Source organism: Lissotriton vulgaris, chromosome 3_1, assembly GCF_964263255.1.
Source record: "Lissotriton vulgaris chromosome 3_1, aLisVul1.2, whole genome shotgun sequence".
In the NCBI taxonomy this organism is placed as follows: Eukaryota; Metazoa; Chordata; class Amphibia; order Caudata; family Salamandridae; genus Lissotriton; species Lissotriton vulgaris.
Window position 1 is genome coordinate 666,752,345 of NC_141689.1, and position 12,830 is coordinate 666,765,174.

Below are 12,830 nucleotides of genomic sequence, written 5' to 3' on the forward strand. Positions count from 1 at the left end.
ACCTTGCCTGCCAATCTTTTGGCCAATGCAGCGGCTGTGATCAATCCTCGCATGCATTTTTTGAATAATGCTTCTCTAGCATCCTCCACTGTTCTCCCATCCTGGAAGCAAGCGATGATTATCCCTCTTCGAAAAAAGGCGTCCATGTCTCCCTGCCAGCTACCGTCCTATTTCTTTGCTCCCCGCTGTGGCCAAGGTTTGCGAAAAAATGGTCGCCAAACAACTGACCATGTTTGTGGAACAGCACGGCCTCCTTCACCGAGCCTAATCCAGTTTTAGAGCCTACTACATAACGGAATCTGCACTGCTGGAAATCTTGGAAGCCATACGTGAAACATTAGATAGCGGGGGCAGGGCAGCTCTGGTCCTTTTTGACCTGTCAGCTGCTTTTGATACTGTGCCTCACTCCCTGCTCCTGGCCTGCCTTCAGGAGATTGGTATCACTGGCTTTTTTAGGAAGTGCCCGAACTCTGTCCTGGAGGGTCGAACTCAGCAAGTCTGGATCCCCGCTTTGCATCAATCACCAAGAAATCTGTCCAGGGTTCTCCAGGGATCGGTCTTGAGCCCACTGTTGTTCAATGTCTATATGTCACCGCTCATCTGGATAGCTGAAGACTTGGATGCTAAAGTAACCATGTGTGTTGACGATACTCAGCTTCTGTTTACCTGGAAAAAACATGAGTCTTCCTATTTCCATGCCAAAACTTGTCTTACTGCAGTATTTGATTGGCTCCTTCAGCCCAGCTCAAATGCAACCATTGTGCCTACATTGGCGCTAGGCATCAAATTGTGTGCATGCACAGTGGTGAAGGACAGGGATGTACCATATTTCATAAATACGGTGCATTCCTGCCCTTTCCCATTGGCGTAGTGCAGTGCAGCAAGAAGAATGGTGGCGCGGCCCATCGCCAATTCCTCATAAATGAGGCTCATGGTGCTTTCCCTTCTCTTCCTGTCATGCAACACAGCAACTTTGTGTGCTGCGCTGTGTTGTGTGACAGGGCCATTAACCTGGCCTCTGTGAGGCAGATATACACGCCCCTTGCGCCACTTTTGCGTCACTTTCAACATAGGAAAAGTGACGCAAAAGTGGCGCAAGGGGCTTGTAAATCTGCCCCTAGGTCTTTACACAGAGCGAAGATCTCACTGACTGAGAAAGCAGGACTGTACCTTCTCTCTATAGATGTTCTAACCTTGTCAGAAGCTAAAGCATTTCTATGGTTAAAAACTCATGGACTTAGAAAAATCATCAGACTAGAGAAAATAGTTCCCATGACCAGATTTGCTGAAAATGTTTGGAGATTCCCATTTCAAATGGAGCAAAGTACAGCTACATTCAGATGCAAACCTTTGCTGATCTTTCTGAGAAAGAGCCACAGATTTATGACAGATTGTGGCGCAATAGGTTTACATCATGTTTCTTCAGTGTTTCACTTTTCTTAAGTTATTCATTTATTTGCCAGGCCGGTTTTCAGGAAGCATCAATATGTTGTAAACATTCCCGTTAGACTGGACTAGACTTTCATTAATCAGAGTAGGTTTATCATGGAGCAGTTATTGTCACTTTGGAGCATGCAAATAGATCCTGAGTCATTTTTATGGAAGGAAACTGCTTGCCCTTTGCAACAAGTAAAGCATTAACGGCCCTGGCCTTTGCAGAACGATAAGGATGAAAGTCCAAGAGCAATAACTAGGAAAGGAACTGGTACAAAGAGAAGAATCTGAAAAACAGAACTGAGATGTGGAACTAGAGAGGAAACGTAAATAAGTGATGAAAATCCATTACATGTGCTCGCTTTCTCCTCTCTCGCCCTCAATCGCCCTATCCAACCCTCTTGTTGGTCACCTGCTTCGGTCTCCTGCGATCCGTGCGCAAGATCCTACCTCTTCTCCCCCTCCCATCCAGGAAATTACTGGTCCAGGGACTTGTCTTAGCCCGGCTCGATTACAGCAACGCCATCTATCTTGGGGCCCCGGAGTACACCCTGGCCAAACTCCAACGCACCCAAAATGCGGCGGCCAGGCTCATTATGAACCTCCCCCCTAGAGTTTCAGCAAAGCCTGCCCTCAAAGCCCTACACTGGCTCCCTGTCCGCCAGAGAGTAGAGTTCAAGGCCCTGTGCACCACCCACAAGCTTATCAATGGAGTTGGCCCAGCCGCGCTAAGAAACATGGTTACTCCATACAAAGCCTCCAGACCCCTTCGCTCTGACGCCGAACATCTTGCCACGGTACCTAAATTCAGGAAGGCTCGCACCGGTGGTCGTCGCTTTTCGGTCAAAGCCTCCACAGCATGGAACTCACTCCCTCGCAGTCTACGTCTGGAACCCTCTCACACTATGTTCCGTAAGAAACTCAAAACCCTTCTGTTTCCCAAATAATTCACTCCCTCTCCCCCTCTTTTGGGTCTCCACAGATTTACAGCGCGGGGATGCCTACGGGTCACCAGGCGCTTTAGAAATCGCAAAATAAACAAATAAATAAATAAACCTCCCCCACTATTCCAAGTCTAGGTCTGTGGCATTGTTTTCCCTTTATGTTCACTATAGACATAGATGCCTAATAACATAACTTAGCGAAACGGGTACATTGGCAAAAAAATAGAAAAGTCTACATAACGTCATTCTTTTTCTTGGCAAAATGGAATAACTTAATAGATTTCTTTCCACAAAACAAACTGTTGTAAAACATATTTTTGGCCGCTTTACTGAATGATCAGAGGTTCATGTGAAAGCAAAGTTTTAGTTTCCCGTGAAGTAAAGATAAATTGGGTTTGCTTTGAGTCAAGGTATGGTTGGGAACGGTAATCATGGATAGCGAGATTGGAATAAGGGACAGATAGCATATCAGCTTAAGTGTTTTATTGGCCTGATCTTCGAACCATTGTGTACAACTAAGGCTTACTTAGAAGAGCAAAAACATACTTTCATCTGGATTAGGGCCTTCACCTTCACAAAAGAAATATGATCGCACAGAAAATCTACCAGAAGGGTGAAATTTCTGTTTGGAAAACTTGCAATATCAGGGGATCTGTGGGCCCTGCAGGGCAGGTGGGCGACCATCCACGACCTTGTCTGAGGCCTTTCACTAGCACCATCCTCAAACATACGCTGAGGGCAGAAGTAAGGAACATTGTAGGTAGGGCACGAGGAAGGATCACAACAAAACGTTATGTAGAGTTAAGGGTTTACCAATAGGAAACTGTAATTCCCCAAGAGGGAAAAAGAGAAAGGAAAAAAGTATGTGGACACATGCTGTCACACTACTTATCTACATGCAGACGTTTCTATTACAGTTCCTCAAGCAGAAAATGTCGTTTAAGGGTGGCAACTTTACAAATATTTAACATAATTTACCATGTGCACGGAACCAGGTGGGTACTGGCACCTGGCCCACCTTTATAAAGCAATCCTGAACATTATGATAATTAATATCTGTGCCATTTTTTAAATATAATTTATATGCAATGAAGTTCAGTTACAATAACAATTTCTTACAGGCGTCATTCAGTGATAACTCTTCAGACTATAATAAAAACTAAGAAATAGAAACCATAAGTAAAAATACAGTGGACAGCGACCGAGGAGTTTAAGTATGCTTTCAATAAAGTATAGAAGGAAATTGGCAGGAAAATGTTAAGAATGTATAGAGACATGTCCTTTCTTACATAAATTTGTTAGGAGCTTTCTTGTGTGTAGGATCTTTGTCGAGACTGGAAGGAATGCATTCTGCTATGGAAGCCTCAGGGCAAGTTTCACACCTGCTCACAAGCAGATAAATCCCAATTTAACAAAGCCTAGACAAAATCCTCACATGACTGATCCTGTCCCGCATTCTCTAGACATCCCCAGGCCTTCTTTTGGGTGATTTCTAATATGATTCTGTCACAAGGATGTGTACAACAAATGCCCTGACAGCGGTTACCTTTGCAATGAGAATTCTCACAGTACTATGCAAGTCTCTTTTTTTTTTTAATAACCGCCTTGTACAAAAACATGCACCATGTAGTATTTTTCATACCAGCAAACCAGACCTCTCTTGGCGCCTAGTACTAAACGGAATCCTGTGCATTTAGCTCCTCTACCTTTCAGAAACGTTCAATGTCTTTCATTGAAATACAGTGAATATCTGCTAGTTTACGCTCTCTTCATATTCAATAAAACTCAAATACAATAACATTCATTATCTGAATTATTTAAATCTGCCTACATAGTAAGATGTCACAAGTGTTGTTGTTCACAGGCGAACAGGATAGGCCAGGATAGGCCAGCGTATTTGCATGAATCCACTTGTTTGCCGAGGTTAAGACATTGCAATATCAAAACATCCTTTATAGTCTGCATGAGCATGACCCAAGCTACCAAACCAAGCTAACAATCATACAATGCATGAATCTGATTACTCAATGCTTCAAATGGAGTTTTGACCTAGTTGAGTGTGCTTTCTGCATATGTAAGAATACTCCACTGTTAGAAATGGGGGTCTATAATTGGCAGAGGTAGGTACCTTTGTCCAAATAGGGCCCCTTGCTTTTAGTCAGGGTAAGGGGGATACACTTCTAAAATAACCCCTGCTCACCCCCTTGGTAGCTTGGCACGAGCAGACAGGCTTATCTCAGAGGCAGTGTGTAAAGCATTTGGGAACACATACAGTAGTATAGTGAAAGCACTACAAATGGACACCACAACAGTTTAGAAAAATAAATAATCTTTATCTAAACCAAAACAAGACCAAATGACAAAAATCCACAATATAGTAATAAAAAATATGAATTTCAGATGGTAGAAATAGTTCAGTCAAAGCTAATTGCAGATGTGACACCTTTCACACAAAGTACCTGGGTTGCGTCACACAAACAAACAAAAAGGGCCACAAGGAAGGTGATGTGCCGATTTCATACTCTCAGGGAAGGTGATGAGTCAGTTCGTTGCTCCGGGCGAGATGATGCGTCCGTTTCTTACTGCTGCCCAGGGGAAATGATGTGTCGGTTCCTTACTGGAGAGGAGATGATGCGTCTGTTTCTTACTGCGTGGGGAGGTGATGCATCGGTTTCTTACTGCATCCACCAACGATGCGACAAACTTGGAGCCTCGATGCAATGTGACCATCCCGAACGATGCGTGGATTCTTCCAGCTCCCTGGGAAAAAAGTCTCTAGAGGTCCAAAACAACAGCAGGCACCTCTTTGCAGGTCGGAACTCCCTGCAAGGAAGTTCAGTGGAGCTGGTGGTGAAGTCTTTATGTCCCTGAGACTTCAGAATAGGAGGCAAGCTCAGTTTCAAGCCCTTGGAGATCTCCCTCAAGCAGGGGACACAGCAAACAACAAAGTCTGTTTATCCTTTCCTTGGCAGCAAGTAGCCACTGCAGGCCAACCCCAGACAGCAAACAGCACAGAGGCAGTTTCCCTCCTCAGCTTCTTCGGCTCTTCTCCTTGGCAAAGGTTCCTCTTGATTTCCCAGACGTGATACAAGTCTGGGGTCTGGGCCCCTCTCTTTATACCCAAAACTCCTTTGTTCTCTGAAGGCAGAGAGTGTCTGTACCCAGCCAAAACTAGTTCTGTGGGCACTTTGCAAGAGCACAACAACCTCCATTGTCAATTTGAGCCCTGGCTCCAGACATACTACAGGGGGGCGGAGCCATCATTGTGGAAGACAGGCACAGCCCTATTCAGGTGCAGATGCTACTCCTCCCACCACTCCAAATACAGACCAGGCCTATTCAGCCCAGCCCTGGAGCCACTGCTCTTCCCCAGCCTCTGACACCCCAAAGCCAGACATGCAATACACAAGCCTAGCAGAGGCACACTGAATGGTTAGGCAAGAAAATAGTGGTATTTTCAAACACAGATGTAAAAATCCCCCTCTCTAACAGATACACTTTGACATTCTGAGTTCAGGCATACTAAACTTTATTTCCCTACCTTGTTCCCAGGGCAAGTTATGTGTATAAGATGTTATAAACAAACTCCCCAGTGTGAGAAAGCAAGAGACCAATTGCTGCCTAAAGATAACAACAGGGAGGATGAGGATAGATGCGTAGTCCCAGTTAAAATCCAAAGCTACACTGGTAGGGATCTATCAAACATATTGCACCAACTCTGCAAAGGGCTAGTGAAAGCGAGTCGACCAAGACAAACACTAGCAGAATATGCAAAATACTAACGTGGAATATCGCTGGATTATCAACTAAAGTAAGAGACCGGCAGTGGTTAACTTTTTTAGATGAATAGGCTATAATCTTTCTCCAAGAAACATTGGCAATTGGAGAGCCCACGTTTTGGATTTATACAGTTAGCACTCACGCCCCTTGGCTTGACGAGGGACTGCAGTCCTTAGATTTATTATGGGATCCATGTTAGTTGAATAGGAGCACGAGTACACCAGTTCTGACACTCGTGTATTTGTTATGGTTACCAAAGCGACCCGCTGAGCACTTGAGCATGTTACTTTCAAGTGGACATTCATTTAAGGAATATTAAAATAACCCTTTTGTTTTTTCTTTTTCTTATATATGTTTGTCTTTCTAATTTTTCAGAATAAACTCGGCTTCTCTCCAAATTTGAGGGAATCTATCTAGTGTTTTAAAATTTTTTTTACACTAGTAACCCCAGGTTAGTGTGGGCCTTAGCGCCCATACCGCCGGGGTCCACCTCACATCACACTGGTCCTGATGAAAGCCTGACCAACTGTTCATTTAAAGGCAGAAACATGTTGACCAACACCATTGGGATAAAAATATACTTTTAATTTGGTCCCTTATCCCACACTTTTTTATCCATGTTCAATTGGCAAAACAAATACAACACTTTTGTTGTACCTAATTGGACACTAGGGTGGCATTCAACCACTCCTAGTGAGGTCCAATGATGAAGCATGTCAACAACTAGGTTGGTGAGTGAGGGTCTTCAGAAAAACCCAAAGTGGTTTCATTCAAGAGTTACTGTTACAGTGAATGCTAATACATGCTTGCTCTTTTTGTATTTTTGATACACTCCTTTGTTATTGTTTGGCAATTAGGGAGGGGTCTCTAATGTGAAAACTGTAAATGCCAGTGAGTTTTATCAGATTCTGACAATCAACCTGGATGGGGAAAATGATGCTGCGTTAATAAATCTTTACAACAATATTCCTAAAACATTAATAATGAACTTTTTCACTAACCTATGTCGATCTTTAAAACATATGGAAGGAAAAATGTTGCGGATATGTTTAATATTTGGGTTGGTGATTTTAACTGGCACCTGTGTCAGTATAGTGAACAGGGTATCTGTGGTTTGGGCAAGGACAAGGAAGATACACCCTCACACTTTTCACATACAAACATAGGGGACTTGTTAAATGATATGGTCTTTCAATTTGATTTAGGATACACAAATGAACTGTGCCTACCCTCTATTCCCTTTCAACCGACTTTTAATGTGAGGGGATGTAATTCAATCATTGATTATGCCTTAATGTCTAAGAGGTATTCCTGTAGCGTACTCACTTGTAATAACCTTGATATGTTATTGAGTGACCACGACCCAATTTGTTTAGATTTATCTATAAGAGGCCTGGCGAGAAGAATTGATAGGAATACACAATATAATTTTTACATCCATCTTGCTAGTATCAATGGGTATACCTTAACTTGGGCAAAAGTGGATTCTGTGGCATTCCTTCAATGATTGATTAAAAAAAATCAGAGGAAATAGAGATATGTCTCTTACAGGCCAGGGATGACAAAGACATTTTCAATGCCTTCCTCAAGATAACAGATGAGGCCCGGAAATTATTAACGAGGGAAAAGCGACATGCAGAGTACAATTTACGGGGTTGGTTTGACAAAGAATGTACGAAGGCGCACACCAACCTAAAAAACGTTCTGCATAGCGAACCCAGATGTAAGGAAAAAGTAAGTCGGCCAGAACACTGTACCGACTAGCCTTACAGAAACGGAAGGCACAATTAAAAGAAAGACAACACTGGATTATGGAAAGCGGTTAATGCTCTTTTTTTCAATAATAGAGAGTCCAATATTATAGACATGGACATCACTGGACATAAGTGGGTAGAATTTTTTACGGGTCTCTATAACGATGAGATAGCTGATGACAACATGACAGCGACAGTGTTACTGGGAATTGAAGATAACAATGAACACGGACCCTTCCCCCTAGACATTGAAATCACCATTGGAGAGGTTATTAGAGCCATACAAGAGAGTGCCTCAGGGTAAGCACCAGGGTGGTTGGCGTCCCGATGGACGTCTATAAAACTAATATAGGGTAATGACCCCACACTTAACAAATGTTTTAACCAGCTGTAATCGCCATAGGCTCATTCCCACTTGGACTGATGCAATTGTGATACCTATATTCAAAAAGGGGGACAGAAATGAACCAAGTTGTTACCGCCCTATCTCCTTATTGGATGCTTTTATAAAAGTTGCAGGGAGGGTTATTTTAAATAAGTTACAGGCATGGGCCGAAGATACAGGAGTCCTATCAGACTATCAATATGGTTTACACTCAGGCTTAGGCACAATTGAGCAGGGACTTAACTTGTCATTAATCATAGATAAATACACAAAAGCAAAGAAGGTAAACTTTTCCTTACGTTTGTGGACCTAAGCTTAGCTTTCAACTGCGTCAAACATGATAAGTTGTGGACCATTCTTAAATACCTAAAGGTTTATCCACCACTGGTAATGTTTATTAAGGAATTGTATAGGGGGGCTGGGGCGAGGGTCCGATATGGGAGACAGGGGGAGTGTTCAGCCAAGTTTTCTATAAATAAAGGGGTGAGGCAAGGGTGCATACTTGCACCCTTCCTTTTCTCGCTTTATATTAATAGCTTAGACCAGCACTTGAGTGAGCACCAACACGATTATCCAACCATCAAGGATACCCCAGTCCCTATCTTATTATATGCGGATGATGCAGTCATAATGGCGCATTAGGATAACAAAGGTCTGTCACTAACTTTGTAGTCTATATGAAAGATAGGGGCTTAAAGGTAAACATTACTAAGTCATACACTATGAGTTGTGGAATAAAAAGGAGAAAGATATGTGGCATCTTTATTGATAACAAAAAAATTGAAATCACAGACAGATTCTCCTATTTAGGCATAATCTTTGACAGAAAGGGGTGATGGAAAGCGGCCATGAATGCAAGAAAATTGACCCTCTCAAGAGCTATAGGAGCAGTTACTATCTTCTCTAAGAAACTAGGTTGCAGACCTGTCCCAGAGCTGCTAGCCATCTTAAATCCAAATGCATTCCAACAGGGACATATGGAGCTGGCATCTGGGGTATTGAAAGAGCAGAACAAATTCGATCTAGTGAAAATACTTTTATCTGCTACTTGCTGGCGGTTTCCAGCTCTACGGCCACTTTTAGCTGCCACAGGGAACTCGGTCTTTCATACATCTCTGACATCATAAAAATCAATTCCCTCCTATTGTGCACAAGGTGTGGGTATCTGTGGAGACAGGTTTTATTAGGAACGCAATTTTGGATTGTCTAATATGTGGCTAATATGTCATGGATTAGTTACATAAAAAGAATTTCACAAGCAATTGGCCACCCAGAATATTTTGATTCTCCTAGCAGCATAGAAACCGTAACCAGAAAAATGTTAAAAGTGCACTGCCTGAACCACCTGGAGAAAAAGTGCTGGCTCATTGAGAGAGAGAAGAAATCAGTCATGGACAATCATTTGATGACCACATGTACAGATTTACAACCCTATCTGGCATTGGTACAGAGCAGTTTCTGCCATATGCTCTTTGCCCGTTTTCGTTGTGGTTCTTTTTTTAGAATGAGCACATTCCCTGAAACAAATGATTGGACAAAAAATTCACCCACATGTCCATGTCATGATATCTCAATACGAACAACTCTGCACTGCACTTTGTTTTGTAAATATTATGTTGTACAGAGGAACACGTTTTGAATGCCTACTCTTAGAAGCTGGGGCCTAAGACAATGTAGAACAGCTTTTCTAAGGTTACAACTGCTAGAAAATGAACAAATCATTATGGTCATTTCTTCCTTCTTAAAGGCTGTTATTAGGTACCGGAACACTATGTGAAGCTTTTGCTAAAACTAGCTTTTTGTATTCCTCTGTGTATATATATGGATTGTTTTTGTTGTTTCTGCACTATGCAATATAATTGTGAAAACATGGATTATGTTTGTGCCCCTGAACCATGTAATATTATCCTAAAAGTTTTTATCTTTTTAAATATTGTGCTTTTAAGATTTTTTATTGAACCAAAATCGAATAAAGCTGATTTGATTTGAAAAAAAAGACTACCTTTAGTAATGAACAGCTTGCTTGCAAAGGGGCTTAAGCTTCTATAACACTAGATTGTTAAGAATCTATGAACCTTAAAGAAAATTCCCAGAGTGAAGGCTCTGTCTAAACACATACAAGCATCTACATAACTAACAAGCTTGACTTTACTGAAAATTGAAAAAAAAGGAAGATCACAAGTGAATAATAAATAAAACATATAGGTGGGCATATGTAGGAAGGCGTTTGCGAATCGCAAACGGCCATTTGGTATGTAAGTGCCACATAGCAAAATAAGGAATTGCAAAAATTGCGATTCCTTATTTTGCTCAAGCATTTAAGGAATCGTAATTTTGCGATTCCTTAAATGCTATGTAAGGGTGACTTTTAAAATGCGAGTTTGGCTTAAGGAATAGCAAAATACAACCTACTCCAAGTAGATGGTATTTTGCGATTTCCTGTCAAAATGCATTTTTTCAAAAAATTCAAAGTGCCATGTGGCGCATAAACGTGCTCTTTGGGCATGTATGTGTGCCACATGTACTTACAGGCACATTCCAGGGGTGCAACATGTGTCCTTTGGACACCCTGTATGTATGCACAAAAGGTTTAGGCCCAATGAACCGTCCAGCCTGGACCTCAACAATTAGCAAAACAGAACAAGCGGCTGGCCAGAATATTTCACTGAAAATTCAAGTAAACACAGCCAATAAGTACTGTGTCACTAGAGCGTATATTTAGCAAAACATTTTATTTTTCATCCAAAACATTCTTTTTCTTTCATAAAATCATGACATCAAAAGGAAACCACTGTCAAAAATAGTCAAGTCAAACGCAAAAACAAACGATGATGTGCAACATACATACAAAGTTTACAAACTTTACAGACATGAATATCAAATATTCAAACAATTATATGACACCACAATACAACTTAGAATCCGTAAAGGTACAATCCAAATTAATCTGTGAATCAAAAATCTTACAATATAATAGACATATAACCAGTCCTATTGCTGGAATACCAGTGGACAGGCGGAATTAGGGATGGTAAACCAATGCCTGCCTGTCTCACAAGACCCGTGGCTGAGTGACTTTTGCGGTTGCAAGCCAGGCCCCACACAAGTGGACTGAATTAGTCCCTAGCTGCACCCTTCTTTCTTGCCGCGGGCTGGGGGTCAACGCGTTTCGAACCAAACTTGATTAAAGGTCCTCCTCAGGACATGGACTGGGTACACCTTTAACTGCACCGCTTGTTCTGTTTTGCTTTGGACACCCTGGCACCCTTGGAATTGCGATTCTCAAATTGCGATTTTATCATAGAAAATCGCAATTTGAGAATGTATCCCCATTCATTCCTATGGGCCTCTTGGCCCATAGGAATGAATGGGACACTCATTCCTTAAATGCGATTCGCAATTTGCTAATCGCAATTAAGCAATTTTAGCAATTCGCAAAAGAATTGCGCTTTTTTTGCCTACATTCCATTTTGCTATTCTCAAATAGCGATTCCTTAAAAATCTCAATTTGAGAATCGCAAAATGGAAATTACCTACATATGCCCCATAGTAAAAAAGTTAGCAAGAGATCACAAAAACATATGAATTGAAATGTCCTAATACTGTCTCCAGGACCTAGGAGAAAAGGGGAATATGGTGGTCAGGGATATTACAAGCATTGAATGCCACATTATTGGTACTTCGTAGGTCTCCTGACATGCTTGAGCTGAGATTACACTATTCTGTAAATATAGCATGAAAGACCCTGAGCCCTAGATCCCAAGAGAAGCATCTTGCTAGATCTCATAGAGAGGTGTTCCAGCCATAGGGCTCATACTTCATCTGAGGCATGTGCTCCTTTTTAGGTCTTATATTCTCTGAACTGTTAGGCTGCTCTCTGGTTAGGTAGAGTGATCAACTTCACATGATGTAGTATTTCCTCTATTACAAACTATAACACCTGTATGAAGAAACAGTGTGATCTTGAAAGCGAACAGTCGTTCAATTTGGTGGTCTGAAAGAGGCATCAGTACCTACAACCCACAGAACAAGAAATATCTGAAAACAAACATTTCTGAAGAACTATATTATCAATATAAATTGAAAGCAGATGTGCATAAACCATGACTCACAGAATTTGTGGAGTGGTATAATCCTAAATTGCACTTTTTATCATGGAAAATCCATTAACATGGTGAATATTTTACCAACAAGCATTGAGGGTGAGGGCAAAAAAGGGAACGTTACAGGTCGTTGGCCATTTCCAATGCACTGACCATCTCAGGCGACACATAAACATTTTGTAATCATTAACTAATCTGGAAACAAAAATAAAACTATTTCTGTGAAGGGCAGGTAAAAGTGTCTTTCTACGGAGGCACAGTGAAAGGGAATACTATAATATTTAATGGGGAAGTCGCTATACAAGTCAGAATTCACTCATTCATGTTTTCCACCTGACATAAAAGTACCGCTGTCGCTCATCCATAACTGACTGCTGTTAAAGTTTATAGGTAAAAGGTAAACCACTATTAGGATATAAATGAAAAATAA

The 12,830-nt window shown here is 41.5% G+C and overlaps 1 protein-coding gene across 2 annotated transcripts in view; it reads right to left on the minus strand.

Moving 5' to 3' along the window:
* Nucleotides 1–12,830, minus strand: part of LOC147726898 (solute carrier organic anion transporter family member 4C1-like) — a 575,548-nt gene that overhangs the window by 62,858 nt on the left and 499,860 nt on the right. The window lies entirely within an intron of this gene.